Consider the following 15,701-nt stretch of genomic DNA (forward strand, 5'->3'; position numbering starts at 1 on the left):
TCCAAATCAGGTGCTACAAGAAACATGTATTAATTAGTGGTGGTGAGAATCCTTTTAGTTACCTGGGATTACCTGTAATGCCTTCATTTTGTGGAACACTTGGCTGGACTTCTAAAAGTTAACCAAATGATGTTGAAAATTTTAAAAAGGCACAGCTGAACTTCTTCACTCTGTGCCCAGAAAGGTCCCCTTTAGTTGAAAGATGCTACTCTAGGCCTGGTTCCTGAGACTGATATTGTAAGTTATATGAATTAATAGTCTCAGAGTAAATCACAAACAGCCACTGTTTCTAAAGAAGATCTGGAGGCTGCCCCATTTAGCTGAGCCTTTGATGACCAAAGGCCATCTCAGCCTGTCAACTTCAAAGTCATTGTTATTGGATCTGAAGCCATGACATCTCAGATGCTGGTTAGCAAGAACTTGCCGGAAGGCTGGGGAAGTCTTAGAGGTTTTCATGTGCAGGGCTGTTTGGGAGGGATTACAGTAGTTGAAGCAGGCTGAAGTAGTAATGGAAAGAGACAAAGAGCAGGAGAGGGTGTGAGGGTAGAATTTGAGAGTGAGGTTGATTTTTTAATTTCCTTTCTCTGAGCTTGCTTTTTAGTCTTTCTTGGGTTTAGAGAGCTGATGTGTGCCACATTTGTACTTCGGTGGTTCTAAATTTTGGTCTACCTAGTCATTCCTCAAAGTAGTACATTACATAATATCTGGATGTGTTTGTAGGTGGTTTCTGAGAGGTTTTTTGCTCACTTGGTTTCCTCAGTATGCTGCGTCTCGGACCTGCTTTCACACAGGATTCATATGAGGAATACGCTTGTTATTACGGATTCCATCATGGCACAGTAGATGTCTCAAAATCTGAAATGTGACTACAATAAAGAACTTTTTACAAATGTGGAACTCCTAGTTTTAGATGTGTGTGTGTGTGTGTATTGACAGTCTGAAAATTTTTAAATAGAGGAGCAACTATCTGTCATAGTTTTTAGTAGTAAAATTCCCAGTGGCATGTTTCTCTTTTAGAGGGACCATGAGTGATTTAAAACAAAACAAAATAAAACAAAACAAACAAACAGAAAAACCTCACATGGTATGTATCTTTCCAAGGAAGATGCTAACATCTTGATTTCTTAAAAAATTAATAATTTCAAGGTGAATTGAGCTTTGTTCCCATGGCAGCAGCTTTTGCTAAAGAAGAGCTGACAGGTGTGGACAGAATAATTCCAGGTGTACTTAGGGCATTTCTCTCACCTCTGCTTCAGAGGACACCAGAGAGGGATACTGAGCACCCTGAGAGACAAGAGCCATAATGTGCCAGGGGAAACAACTCCTACTGTAAAGACTTCATATTAAAAGTAATACGTATTCACACCAAAAACGTGTAAGATATCTAGGAATCAGCCTAACCAAAGACGTAAAAGATCTGTACCCTGAAAACTATAAGGCACTTATGAAAGAAATTGAAGAGGACACAAAGAATTGGAAAAAGCATTCCGTGCTCAGGGATTGGAAGAGCAAACATTGTTAAAATATCTATATTACCCAGAGCAATCTACACTTTTAATGCAATCCCTATCGAAATACCACCAGAATATTTCACAAAGCTAGGGCAGACAATCCTAAAATTTGTATGAACCACAAAAGACCCCAAATAGCCAAAGCAATCTTGAAAAAGAAAAGGAGGGACACCTGGGTGGTGCAGTCAGTTAAGTGTCTGACTCTTGATTTCGGCCAGGTTATGATCTCAGGCTTGCGGGATTGAGCCCCGTGTCAGGCTCTGTGCTCAGTTGCAGGGTCTTCTTCTATCCCCTTCTCTCTGCACATCCCCCTGCTCATGTTCCCTCTAAAACAAATAAATCTTTAAAAAAGAAAAAAAGACAAGGCTGGAGGCATCATGGTTCCAGACTTCAAGCTACATTACAAAGCTGTTACTTATCAAGACAGTATGGTACTGGCACAAAAATAGACACAGAGATCAATGGAACAGAATAGAAAACCCAGAAACGGACCCTCACCTATATGGTGAAAATCTTCAACAAAGCAGAAAAGAATATCCAATGAAAAAAAGACAGTCTCTTCAACAAACAATGCTGGGAATATTGGACAGCCACATGCAGAAGGATGAAACTGGACCACTTTCTTACACCATCCACAAAAATAAATTCAAGATCGTTAAGAGATTTAAATGTGAGACAGGAATCCATCAAAATCCTAGAGGATAACACAGGCAGCAACCTCTTTGACCTCAGCCATAGCAGCTTCTTACTAGGCATGTCTCTGGAGGCAAGGGAAACAGAAGCAAAACTGAACTATTGGGACTTCCTCAAGATGAAAAGCTTCTGCACACTGAAGGAAACAATAAAAAAACTAAAAAGCAGCCTACAGAATGAGAGAAAATATTTGCAGATGACTTATCTGATAAAGGGTTAGTATCCAAAATCTTTTTTTTAAAGATTTTATTTATTTGAGAGAGAGAGAAGGAGCACATGAGGAAGGGGGAGGGGCAAAGGGAGAGGCAGAGGGAGAAGCAGACTCCCTGCTGAGCTGGGATCCTGATGTGGGGCTGGAACCCAGCACCCTGGGATCATGACATGAGCAGAGGACAGCCTCAACCAAGTGAGCCACCCCAATACAGGCACCCTAGTATCCAAAATCTATAAAGAACTTCTCAAACTCAACACCCAAAAAACAAATAATCCAGTTAGGAAATGGGCAGAAGACATGAATAGACCATTTTAAAAGAAAACATCCAGATGGCTGAAAGACGCATGAAAAGATACTCAACAACCCTCGTCATCAGAGAAATACAAATCAAAACCACGATGAGATGCCACCTCACACCCATCAGAATGGCTAAAATTAAAAACACAAGAAATAACAGTTGTTGGTGAGGACGTGGAGAAAGGGGAAATGTTCTTGCACTGTTGGTGGGAACACAAACTGGTGCTACCACTCTGGAGAACAGTATGGAGGTTCCTCAGAAAGTTAAAAATAGAGCTACCCTATGACCCAGTGACTCCACTACTAGGTATTTTCCCAAAGAATAAAAAATACAGATTTGAAGGGGTCACATGCACCCTGCTGTTTATGGCCACATTATCAACCATAGCCAAACTATGGAGAGAACCTAAATGTCCATCAACTGAAGAATGGATAAAAGAAGATGTGGTATACAGGCACATGCACGTGTACACACACACACACACACACACACTCTCTCTCTCTCTCACACGAATATTACTCAGCCATCAAAAAGAATAAAATCTTGCCATTTGCAAGATATGAATGGAGTTAGTGTATATTATGATAAGGGAAGTAAGTCAGTCAGAGAAAGACAGATACTGTATGATTTCACTCATATGTGGAATTTAAGAAACAAAACAGATGAACATATGGGAGTGGGGAAGAGAGAGAGGAAACTTGTAAGAGGTTCTTAATTATAGAAAACAAACTGAAGGTTGATGGAGGGAGGTGGGTGGGGGATGGGCTAGATGGGGAATGGGCATTAAGGAGGGCACTTGTGATGAGCATTGGGTATTGCATGTAAGTGATGAATTACTGAATTGGTTTCTACTCCAGAAACCAATATTGCTGTGTATGTTAACTAATTTTGAAAAGAAAAAAAATAAAGGTAATATGTATTCAGAATTCTATTTAAAAAAAATTAGAATTGACTTGAAATTATTTACCACCTCACTATATGTAAAATTTGTACTTCACCAATAGACCATGGTAAACCTTCTCATTTATTGGAATTGATATCTTAGTACTGTTAACACTCTGCTTATACTTGCTATTAGATTTAATGTCAAAAAATTTTTGTTTCTGTTCTTTAGTGGAGGGATGCTGCTTTGATGATGAGGATTAAGTAAAATATGAAGCCTTTGAAAGAGCTGAAAGTCCTTAAATCAAACCCTAGGAGCAAAGCTTTATGGGTTTAGCTCATCAAAACAGCTAGCATGATATCAGAATTGGTTCCTTTTTCCTTCTTGGAACATTGGCCTTTCTTCAAACAATACATGCACATAGGATTCATTTTAGGAATACCACAGTCATTAGGAATTACAATGTGGCACAATAGATGTCTCAAAATCTGAAGCATGACTATAATAAGGAGCTCTTTGGAAGTGTACGGCTTATATTTTTAGATACTCATGTGTGTATGAAATGTCTGAACGGTGTCCACAGTGACCAAAACATGCTGTATTTAGGACACTTTTCAGTGATTCTTTAAGAACTTAGTGTTTCCTGGATGACTTTGGCTTAGCTACAACTCTCCCTCTCCGGTTTTCCTGGGTCCTGAAGGGGCGGGTGACAACGAACATGGATCATGGAGAGAGCATGGGCCCCCCTGGACCTGAGTCTCAGCCGTGTAGAATCCATCCTCTACCACCCTGGATGCAGGGAGGTAGTAGAGTGGTGGGGTGAGGTAGAAATGCAGCTGGAGAAGGGGACAGAGAGACTGAAATTGTATAAATGATCATGGCACAAGGGTATATGTCCACAGCTTTAAAATGATGTAAACCTGGATCGACATTCCTGGGTTGGGATAGAGGGTTAGTTTCTGATTAGGGTGATCGGGGAGTTTCTCAGAGGGGTTGCATTTTGGGAAGTACAGATGGGCTCTGAGAGAGCTTTTGTAAGGGAGCTGTTGGTGCATCCAGAAAACCTCCTGAATTAGAGGGCTTTCCATTTCTTGTGCAACCTGCAAGTTCATCATAGCATTGCCTGTCTTCTGTACACTGAGGCCAACATGTTTGAGCTCCCCAAGCTTTGTTCTCATGGTGCATCCTCTTCCAGTTCTTTAGGCTTCCCCTTGCTCATCTTATCCATGCTTTCAGCTCTCAGCACTTTGACCACACTACCAACTCCATATCTGCACCCTGACCTCTTTCTAGAACTACCCATCCCCATTTCATATGACACCAGACATCTCCAGCAGGCTGACCCGGGTTGCCCCAAACTGAACATTTCCCCCAAATGAATATTTTGTTATCTTTTACAGACTGGAACCCCCTTTCACCATTGTTCTGTCTGTTAATTATATCTGTGATTCAACTACTAAGCCTGGAAATTTTAGGACCAGCATTGCTTCTCACCTTCTTTTTGCCTTCCTTTCTATTCAGTGATCAAATCTGGTCAGGTCTCATTCTGTCATGTAATCCGTCCTTGTTCTTCTCCTTATCTTAGTTAAAATCTGTAGTACCTCTCACCTAAAGCATTCCTCATAAATCGTCACACTGTAATTTGTAAGGCACATGGTCCTAAACAATTTTCCCTTTCACCCTGTTTTGATGGCTGCATGGTGCCCCTGTGCTTGCTTCCATTCCTTGTTGGATGTTTCAGGTCCTCCATGACCAGCCCAGTTCCCTTCTTACCTCTCCTACATACCATCCCCTCATGTACACCCTCAACTGGCCAACCAGAATTGTTCACTTTTTGCTCTGAGGGCTTTGTGCTTTTCCTGCCTTTGTGGTGTTGGTGTAAACCATCTCCGGAATGCTCTCCCTCTTGACCCAACAAAATTTTTCTGTAGATTCTGCCATTTTCATGTGCAATTCAAATGTCACTTCCTCTTAAAAAAAAAATATCTTCCTTCATCTGTGAACCTGAAGCCATCTTTTCCCCTGGGAACTCCTATGGCTCCTTGCTTGCATCCCTTTTGTGGATTACCACATGCTGTTTCATTGTACTTATTTGTTTCTCTGGGCTGTCTACCCTGTGGATTATAAACTCTTTGAAGATAGGGGCTATGTCTTTTAATAATTTTAGTATCCTTCATGCTACCTACCATGACCTTTACAGTAGAAGAATTTCAGGAGAAATTCTTTCCCAATAGAAATTTTCTTGCATTTTCTCTTATGTAAGAGTATGGAACAAGAGAGACCCCTGAATGTAAGCTGAGCAGCTTTCAGAAATATTTTGTGGTGGGAACTTATTTTCACTTTAATCAAGAGTTTCACGGGTCTTGATAGTTGGTGGAGTTCATCATCATTGTGGCTGTCAAAGTTTTCTAGAATCTCTAAAATGTTGCTTTTCTTGACTGTGGTATACTTAGAGATATTTTATGCTACTCGAAGAGTAGAAAAGATAATAGGTCATTTAAAGTGTATTTAGAGATGAATCATCATGTAGATTGACCTAATAGTCTCACAGATATCTAATAACCTATGTACCTCCTTGCATGTAATTAGCTACTCCCATAGAATTGGCCCAAAACCCTACCATTGAGACTTTTCATGAGAGAATTTCAGAGTTGTGAAAATCAGATTTCTCAATTGGAGAGATTAGATATTTTCATTAAATCCTAGAGTTTTATTTCTTATTTTAATACTTAAGTAAGTAGATGTTCTTTTAATTATCGAATAGGATTTGGGCTCTAGGGATAATAATCTCAAATGTAAAATCACTAGCCCTTTTAGAAGGTTAATCAATGAAAATAAGGGTTAATATGAAAGCTCTTTGTAATGTTAACTTCAGCATTCATGCTCATGAATATCATAAAATCATTTACATAAATAATACATTTGATTTCCTGTATCTAACATGAATTTTAAGTAAGTTCAGGGTTGGCAAGAAGTATCATAAATAACTCTTACCAAACAACCATTAATCTGTCTCATGTTCCACTGGCAAAGAGGGAGTCATTTCTTATTCATGATAAAAGGAACCTAAAGGGACCTGTGAGGTCAGATTCAGAGAAGCTCTTGCGTATTTGAGTTTAAGCCTCGTTGACATTGTACATTCCATTTCAAAACACTCCAGATAATGATCATACCCACCCAGAGATGGGATTAGAGTGTGAATATCTTTTGTTTTGTTTTTAAATTGACCATTTTTTTAAAATATTTATTTATTTATTTTTTTAAATTTTATTTTTTATAAACATATAATATCTTTTTATCCCCAGGGGTACAGGTCTGTGAATCGCCAGGTTTACACACTTCACGGCACTCACCATACAACTTCCCCTCCCCAAGGTCCATAACCCCCCCCCCACCCCCCCTCCCCCAATTAACCCTCAGTTTGTTTTGTGAGATTAAGAGTCACTTATGGTTTGTCTCCCTCCCAATCCCATCTTGTTTCATTTACTCTTCTCCTACCCCCTTAACCCCCCATGTTGCATCTCCTCTCCCTCATATCAGGGAGATCATATGATAGTTGTCTTTCTCCGATTGACTTATTTCGCTAAGCATGATATCCTCTAGTTCCATCCACGTCATCGCAAATGGCAAGATTTCATTTCTTTTGATGGCTGCATAGTATTCCATTGTGTATATATACCACATCTTCTTTATCCATTCGTCTGTTGATGGACATCTAGGTTTCTTTCCATAGTTTGGCTATTGTAGACATTGCTGCTATAAACATTCGGGTGCACGTGCCCCTTCGGATTACTACGTTTGTATCTTTAGGGTAAATACCCAGCAGTGCAACTGCTGGGTCATAGGGTAGTTCTATTTTCAACATTTTGAGGAACCTCCATGCTGTTTTCCAGAGTGGTTGCACCAGCTTGCATTCCCACCAACAGTGTAGGAGGGTTCCCCTTTCTCCGCATCCTCGCCAGCATCTGTCATTTCCTGACTTGTTAATTTTAGCCATTCTGACTGGTGTGAGGTGGTATCTCATTGGTTTTGATTTGTGTTTCCCTGATGGTGAGTGATGTGGAGCACTTTTTCATGTGTCTGTTGGCCATCTGGATGTCTTCTTTGCAGAAATGTCTGTTCATGTCCTCTGCCCATTTCTTGATTGGATTATTTGTTCTTTGGGTGTTGAGTCTGCTGAGTTCTTTATAGATTTTGGACACTAGCCCTTTAACTGATATGTCATTTGCAAATATCTTCTCCCATTCTGTCAGTTGTCTTTTGGTTTTGTTAACTGTTTCCTTTGCTGTGCAAAAGCTTTTGATCTTGATGAAATCCCAATAGTTCATTTTTGCCCTTGCTTCCCTTGCCTTTGGCGATGTTCCTAGGAAGATGTTGCTGCGGCTGAGGTCGAAGAGGTTGCTGCCTGTGTTCTCCTCAAGGATTTTGATGGATTCCTTTCTCACATTGAGATCCTTCATCCATTTTGAGTCTATTTTCGTATGTGGTGTAAGGAAATGATCCAATTTCATTTTTCTGCATGTGGCTGTCCAATTTTCCCAGCACCATTTGTTGAAGAGGCTGTCTTTTTTCCATTGGATATTCTTTCCTGCTTTGTCGAAGATTAGTTGACCATAGAGTTGAGGGTCTATTTCTGGGCTCTCTATTCTGTTCCATTGATCTATGTGTCTGTTTTTGTGCCAGTACCATGCTGTCTTGATGATGACAGCTTTGTAATAGAGCTTGAAGTCCGGAATTGTGATGCCACCAACTTTGGCTTTCTTTTTCAATATTGCTTTGGCTATTCGAGGTCTTTTCTGGTTCCATATAAATTTTAGGATTATTTGTTCCATTTCTTTGAAAAAAATGGATGGTACTTTGATAGGAATTGCATTAAATGTGTAGATTGCTTTAGGTAGCATAGACATTTTCACAATATTTATTCTTCCAATCCAGGAGCATGGAACATTTTTCCATTTCTTTGTGTCTTCCTCAATTTCTTTCATGAGTACTTTATAGTTTTCTGTGTATAGATTCTTAGTCTCTTTGGTTAGATTTATTCCTAGGTATCTTATGGTTTTGGGTGCAATTGTAAATGGGATTGACTCCTTAATTTCTCTTTCTTCTGTCTTGTTGTTGGTGTAGAGAAATGCAACTGATTTCTGTGCATTGATTTTACATCCTGACACTTTACTGAATTCCTGTACAAGTTCTAGCAGTTTTGGAGTGGAGTCTTTTGGGTTTTCCACATATAGTATCATATCATCTGCGAAGAGTGATAGTTTGACTTCTTCTTTGCTGATTTGGATGCCTTTAATTTCCTTTTGTTGTCTGATTGCTGAGGCTAGGACTTCTAGTACTATGTTGAATAGCAGTGGTGATAACGGACATCCATGCTGTGTTCCCGACCTTAGCGGAAAAGCTTTCAGTTTTTCTCCATTGAGAATGATATTTGCGGTGGGTTTTTCATAGATGGCTTTGATAATATTGAGGTATGTGCCCTCTATCCCTACACTTGGAAGAGTTTTGATCAGGAAGGGATGCTGTACTTTGTCAAATGCTTTTTCAGCATCTATGGAGAGTATCATATGGTTCTTGTTCTTTCTTTTATTAATGTGTTGTATCACATTGATTGATTTGCGGATGTTGAACCAACCTTGTAGCCCTGGAATAAATCCCAGTTGGTCGTGGTGAATAATCCTTTTAATGTACTGTTGAATCCTATTGGCTAGTATTTTGGTGAGAATTTTTGCATCTGTGTTCATCAAGGATATTGGTCTGTAGTTCTCTTTTTTGATGGGATCCTTGTCTGGTTTTGGGATCAAGGTGATGCTGGCCTCATAAAATGAGTTTGGAAGTTTTCCTTCCATTTCTATTTTTTGGAACAGTTTCAGGAGAATAGGAATTAGTTCTTCTTTAAATGTTTGGTAGAATTCCCCCGGGAAGCCGTCTGGCCCTGGGCTTTTGTTTGTTTGGAGATTTTTGATGACTGTTTCAATCTCCTTACTGGTTATGGGTCTGTTCAGGCTTTCTATTTCTTCCTGGTTCAGTTGTGGTAGTTTATATGTCTCTAGGAATGCATCCATTTCTTCCAGATTGTCCAATTTGTTGGCGTAGAGTTGCTCATAGTATGTTCTTATAATTGTCTGTATTTCTTTGGTGTTCGTTGTGATCTCTCCTCTTTCATTCATGATTTTATTTATTTGGGTCCTTTCTCTTTTCTTTTTGATAAGTCTGGCCAGGGGTTTATCGATCTTATTAATTCTTTCAAAGAACCAGCTCCTAGTTTCGTTGATTTGTTCTATTGTTTTTTTGGTTTCTATTTCATAGATTTCTGCTCTGATCTTTATGATTTCTCTTCTCCTGCTGGGTTTAGGGTTTCTTTCTTGTTCTTTCTCTAGCTCTTTTAGGTGTAGGGTTAGGTTGTGTACCTGAGACCTTTCTTGTTTCTTGAGAAAGGCTTGTACCGCTATATATTTTCCTCTCAGGACTGCCTTTGTTGTGTCCCACAGATTTTGAACCGTTGTGTTTTCATTATCATTTGTTTCCATGAATTTTTTCAACTCTTGTTTAATTTCCTGGTTGACCCATTCATTCTTTAGAAGGATGCTGTTTAGTCTCCATGTATTTGGGTTCTTTCCAAATTTCCTCTTGTGATTGAGTTCTAGCTTCAGAACATTGTGGTCTGAAAATATGCAGGGAATGATTCCAATCTTTTGATAACGGTTGAGACCTGATTTAGGACCGAGAATATGATCTATTCTGGAGAATGTTCCATGTGCACTAGAGAAGAATGTGTATTCTGTTGCTTTGGGATGAAATGTTCTGAATATATCTGTGATGTCCATCTGGTCCAGTGTGTCATTTAAGGCCTTGATTTCCTTGTTGATCTTTTGCTTGGATGATCTGTCCATTTCAGTGAGGGGAGTGTTAAAGTCCCCTACTATTATTGTATTATTGTCGATGTGTTTCTTTGATTTTGTTATTAATTGGTTTATATAGTTGGCTGCTCCCACGTTAGGGGCATAGATATTTAAAATTGTTAGATCTTGGGGCGCCTGGGTGGCTCAGTGGGTTAAAGCCTCTGCCTTCGGCTCAGGTCATGATCCCAGGGTCCTGGGATCGAGCCCCGCATCGGGCTCTCTGCTCAGCGGGGAGCCTGTTTCCTCCTCTCTCTCTGCCTGCCTCTCTGCCTACTTGTGATCTCTGTCTGTCAAATAAATAAATAAAATATTTAAAAAAATAAAATAAAATAAAATTGTTAGATCTTCTTGTTGGACAGATCCTTTGAGTATGATATAGTGTCCTTCCTCATCTCTTATTATAGTCTTTGGCTTAAAATCTAATTGATCTGATATAAGGATTGCCACTCCTGCTTTCTTCTGATGTCCATTAGCATGGTAAATTCTTTTCCACCCCCTCACTTTAAATCTGGAGGTGTCTTCAGGTTTAAGATGAGTTTCTTGTAGGCAACATATAGATGGGTTTTGTTTTTTTATCCATTCTGATACCCTGTGTCTTTTGATTGGGGCATTTAGCCCATTAACATTCAGGGTAAGTATTGAGAGATATGAATTTAGTGCCATTGTATTGCCTGTAAGGTGACTGTTATTGTATATTGTCTCTGTTCCTTTCTGATCTACTACTTTTAGGGTCTCTCTTTGCTTAGAGGACCCCTTTCAGTATTTCCTGTAGAGCTGGTTTGGTATTTGCAAATTCTTTCAGTTTTTGTTTGTCCTGGAAGCTTTTAATCTCTCCTTCTATTTTCAATGATAGCCTAGCTGGATATAGTATTCTTGGCTGCAAGTTTTTCTCGTTTAGTACTCTGAATATATCATGCCAGCTCTTTCTGGCCTGCCAGGTCTCTGTGGATAAGTCTGCTGCCAATCTAATATTTTTACCGTTGTATGTTACAGACTTCTTTTCCCAGGCTGCTTTCAGGATCTTCTCTTTGTCACTAAGACTTGTAAATTTTACTATTAGGTGACGGGGTGTGGACCTATTCTTATTGATTTTGAGGGGGGTTCTCTGAACCTCCTGGATTTTGATGCTTGTTCCCTTTGCCATATTGGGGAAATTCTCTCCAATAATTCTCTCCAGTATACCTTCTGCTCCCCTCTCTGTTTCCTCTTCTTCTGGAATCCCAATTATTCTAATGTCGTTTCGTCTTATGGTGTCACTTATCTCTCGAATTCTCCCCTCGTGGTCCAGTAGCTGTTTGTCCCTCTTTTGCTCAGCTTCTTTATTCTCTGTCATTTGGTCTTCTATATCGCTAATTCTTTCTTCTGCCTCATTTATCCTAGCAGTGAGAGCCTCCATTTTTGATTGCACCTCATTAATAGCTTTTTTGATTTCAACTTGGTTAGATTGTAGTTCTTTTATTTCTCCAGAAAGGGCTTTTATCTCTCCCGAGAGGGTTTCTCTAATATCTTCCATGCCTTTTTCGAGCCCGGCTAGAACCTTGAGAATCGTCATTCTGAACTCTAGATCTGACATATTACCAATGTCTGTATTGATTAGGTCCCTAGCCTTTGGTACTGCCTCTTGTTCTTTTTTTTGTGGTGAATTTTTCCGTCTTGTCATTTTGTCCAGATAAGAGTAGATGAAGGAGCAAGTAAAATACTAAAAGGGTGGCAACAACCCCAGAAAAATATGCTTTAGCCAAATCAGAAGAGATCCCAAATCGTGAGGGGGAGAAAGGGGATAAAAAGAGGTTCAGAAAGAAGAAAAAAAAAAAAGAAAAAAAAAAGAAAAAATAAAAAAAAAAAAACCAATAAAGAAAAAAATATAAAAAGGAAAAAAATATATATATTAGGTAAACTAGTTAAAAAAACGTTAAAAAAGAAAAGGGTAAAAGTTAAAAAAAATTAGCAGAAGAAGAAAAATAAATTGAAAAAAAAAATTAAATTAACTGCAAGGCTAAAGAATCATGGGGAGAAAGCCATGAGTTCCGTGCTTTGCTTTCTTCTCCTTTGGAATTCCGCTGTTCTCCTTGGTATTGAAACTGCACTCCTTGGTATTTGAACTTGGTCCTGGCTGGGTTTCTTGTTGATCTTCTGGGGGAGGGGCCTGTTGTAGTGATTCTCAAGCGTCTTTGCCCCGGGCGGAGTTGCACCGCCCTTACCCGGGGCCTGTCTGAGTAATCCGCTCGGGTTTGCTTTCGGGAGCTTTTGTTCCCTGAGCGCTTTCCGTAGAGTCCGGAGGGCGGGAATGAAGATGGCGGCCTCCCGGTCTCCAGCCCGGAGGAGCCGAGAGGCCGGGGCCCCACTCCTCAGTGCGCCCTCAGAGAACAGCGCCGATTTACTCCCGTCACCCTGCCTCAGGCCGCGCTCCGAGCTGACCGAACCTGCGACCGGTTCAAGGTAACCCCGAGCTTAGAGCTTACTCCTCGGCTCTGTCTCTGTAGCCGGCTTCCCTGTTCTAATACCTGTAAGTTCTGCGACACTCAGACACCCCTGATCCTTCTGTGACCCTGCGGGACCTGAGGCCGCGCTGACCCCGCCTGGGCTTCACCCCGGTTAAGCCTCTGGAGGGATGTCCCTCAGCGGAACAGACTTTTAAAAGTCCCGATTTTGTGCTCCGTTGCTCCGCCGCTTGCCGGGAGCCGGCCCCTCCCCCCGCGGTCTATCTTCCCGTCGCTTTGGATTCACTTCTCCGCCCGTCCTACCTTTCCGAAAGTGGTTGATTTTCTGTTTCTAGAGTTGCTGTTCTTCTTCTCTTCGATCTCCCGTTGGATTTGTAGGTGTTTGCAATCTTTAGATAAGCTATCTAGCTGATCTCCCGCTACCTGAAGTAGTCTCAGCCTGCTACTTCTCCGCCATCTTGACTCCTCAAGCCTAAATTGACCATTTTTGATTGAAAGTAAGATAAAGTGAAATTTGGGGGGTGATAGGTAGGTAGGATTATGGTCGGGGGATTATGGTAGAAACCATGTCTAGTTGAACTGCCTCATTTTTCTTGGCTATCTGGTTTTGTGACTATCAGGACTGTCCATTTCCCTTCCCCAGTCCAGCCCTCTTTCAGCATCTGTTGTTGGGTAAGCACAGAGCTCAGTGTTTCAGCTGTTGTGATCAGGACACCAAGATCTTACTCTTGCAAAGTTAGAATCCAATGGGGAGATAGAAGCATGAAAAGAAATCCATGTAGGGAACTGTGAGTATTGCTGTGGTTGAAGATTGCACAGCATTTGGTGGGTGGGAGAAGAAGGGGATATATGAAGAGGGGAGCCCTAACCTTCCTGAGTTGGGGGTGAGGAAAGTCCTCACACTCTTCAGATCCTCTCCTGGCTATCTCAGCGCTACTGCATTATATCTTCAGACTTAATTATTCCATATTTTAAGTAACGACAGTGTTCCGGCTTTGCTAAAATAATCAGGCACCATCTCCTCCCCCCAAAAAGAAGAAAAAAGATAGGTAAATTTTTTATGATCCTTGAAGCTAGATGATGGAACTATGAGGGTTTCGTGTATATTTACTTTTTTTGTATATTTGAAAATTTCCATAAAAGATTAAAATCCCATCTTCCCTCTGTATTGGTTTTCATTTCTTAAGAAACCATGTAGCAGGGCGCCTGGGTGGCTCAGTGGGTTAAAGCCTCTGCCTTCTGCTCAGGTCATGATCTCAGGGTCCTGGGATCGAGTCCCGCATCGGGATCTCTCTGCTTAGCAGGGAGCCTGCTTCCCCCTCCCCCCGCCCCCCGCCTGCCTCTCTGCCTACTTGTGATCTCTGTCTGTAAATAAAATCTTAAAAAAAAAAAAAAAGAAACCATGTAGCATAGTGGTGAAGGATGTGGTCTCTGGAGGTAGGCTACCTGGGTTTGCATCTTCCCTCTGCCATTTGCTAGCTCTGTGACTTCAGGCAAGTTACTTAATCTCTCCATGCTCTGTTTTCTCATTGTAAAATATTAAAAGGAAGTGTAACAAAACACCATAGGATTGGGAATATTAAATGGAATTAATGAATGCACAGTGTTCAGAAAAGAGCCTAGTATAGTCATAATGACAGTGGCTCAACATCATTTCCATTCATTGGCCATGTGCCTAAAGTTCTGTGTGGAGAAGGATTTTAAAAGCTCAGTTGGAAAAATGACCTTGATGGATTAACTGTGTCTGACATGGGGTAAAGAATGTGTTAATGAGTATATAGAATTCAGGGAGATGATGTCTATTTCATTTCTAAATTTTTATACTCCCCTCTGTCTGCCATGTATGGTGAATACCTCTCTGAACATTTAGATGAAACATCTGTCATTTATGTGGCATGAAGGTGACAGTTCTAGAAGTCGATTTTCATGGGGGTCTCTTTTGGGCTGTAAGCTTCAGGCTGTTCAGAAATTAATAAACATAGGCAAAAAAAGTCATGTTTTGTTTTCTTTATCTAAAGGGGTTCTGCCAAGCCCTTATTTAGCATGTGATCATTTAAGGAAATACCTTCACTTGGGTTCCCTTTAAATGAAACATATTTATGCAAGGTGACTTAGACATAGCCCATTAATTGAAGCTGATGGCATTTAGAACCTCTGCTCGAAATAGAAATTGAGAGTTGGATCTGATTTTATTTCTGTGCCATTCTAATGTCTGTAGGAAAAAGTGGGAGCGTTTGATTTCGTCGTGTGTAAAGAGCCTCATGCAGCTTCAGCTTCTCATTTTGCTAGAGTCTAATTTCTATTGTACTAGGGTTTTACTTTGTTGGAGATCTCAATCTGGTGTAGGTGGGTGGGGGAAAGAGAAGAGTGAGAACAAAAACCGAAATAAGCCTCTGATTTTTTCTGGAACTGAGGAAGTCAAACACATGTCACTGATGGATTTAAATATCTATTTCCCTGGAATCTGTAATTATGTAATTTAAAGTATTCTTTATAAGGAAAAAATAGAATCATTTTCACTGAATCTTGCTGTTATTTTTCCAGATTCTTCCCACACATTCAGTTTTCTTCTTTCTTTTCTTCCTTCATACTCATTTACACAGGAAGACATGGTTCTTCTGAGTTCTATGCAGCATTGCCTGTGAGTGAAAGTATTCTCTTTATTGCTTAAGTAACACCTAGTTTACCCACCTAGATTCAGATATGTGGGCAACAATGTTAGAAGTCACATTGTCCCTCAAAGGTTTATAAGTGCCATA

At 40.3% G+C, this 15,701-nt stretch overlaps 1 protein-coding gene across 1 annotated transcript in view; it reads left to right on the plus strand.

Annotated features, from left to right (window-relative positions):
- Positions 1-15,701, plus strand: part of LOC111158574 (microtubule associated scaffold protein 2) — a 586,722-nt gene that overhangs the window by 228,291 nt on the left and 342,730 nt on the right. The window lies entirely within an intron of this gene.

The sequence above is a fragment of the Enhydra lutris genome, unplaced genomic scaffold (genome assembly GCF_002288905.1).
Source record: "Enhydra lutris kenyoni isolate GAN:26980312 unplaced genomic scaffold, ASM228890v2 scaffoldscaffold60, whole genome shotgun sequence".
NCBI classification, from domain to species: Eukaryota; Metazoa; Chordata; class Mammalia; order Carnivora; family Mustelidae; genus Enhydra; species Enhydra lutris.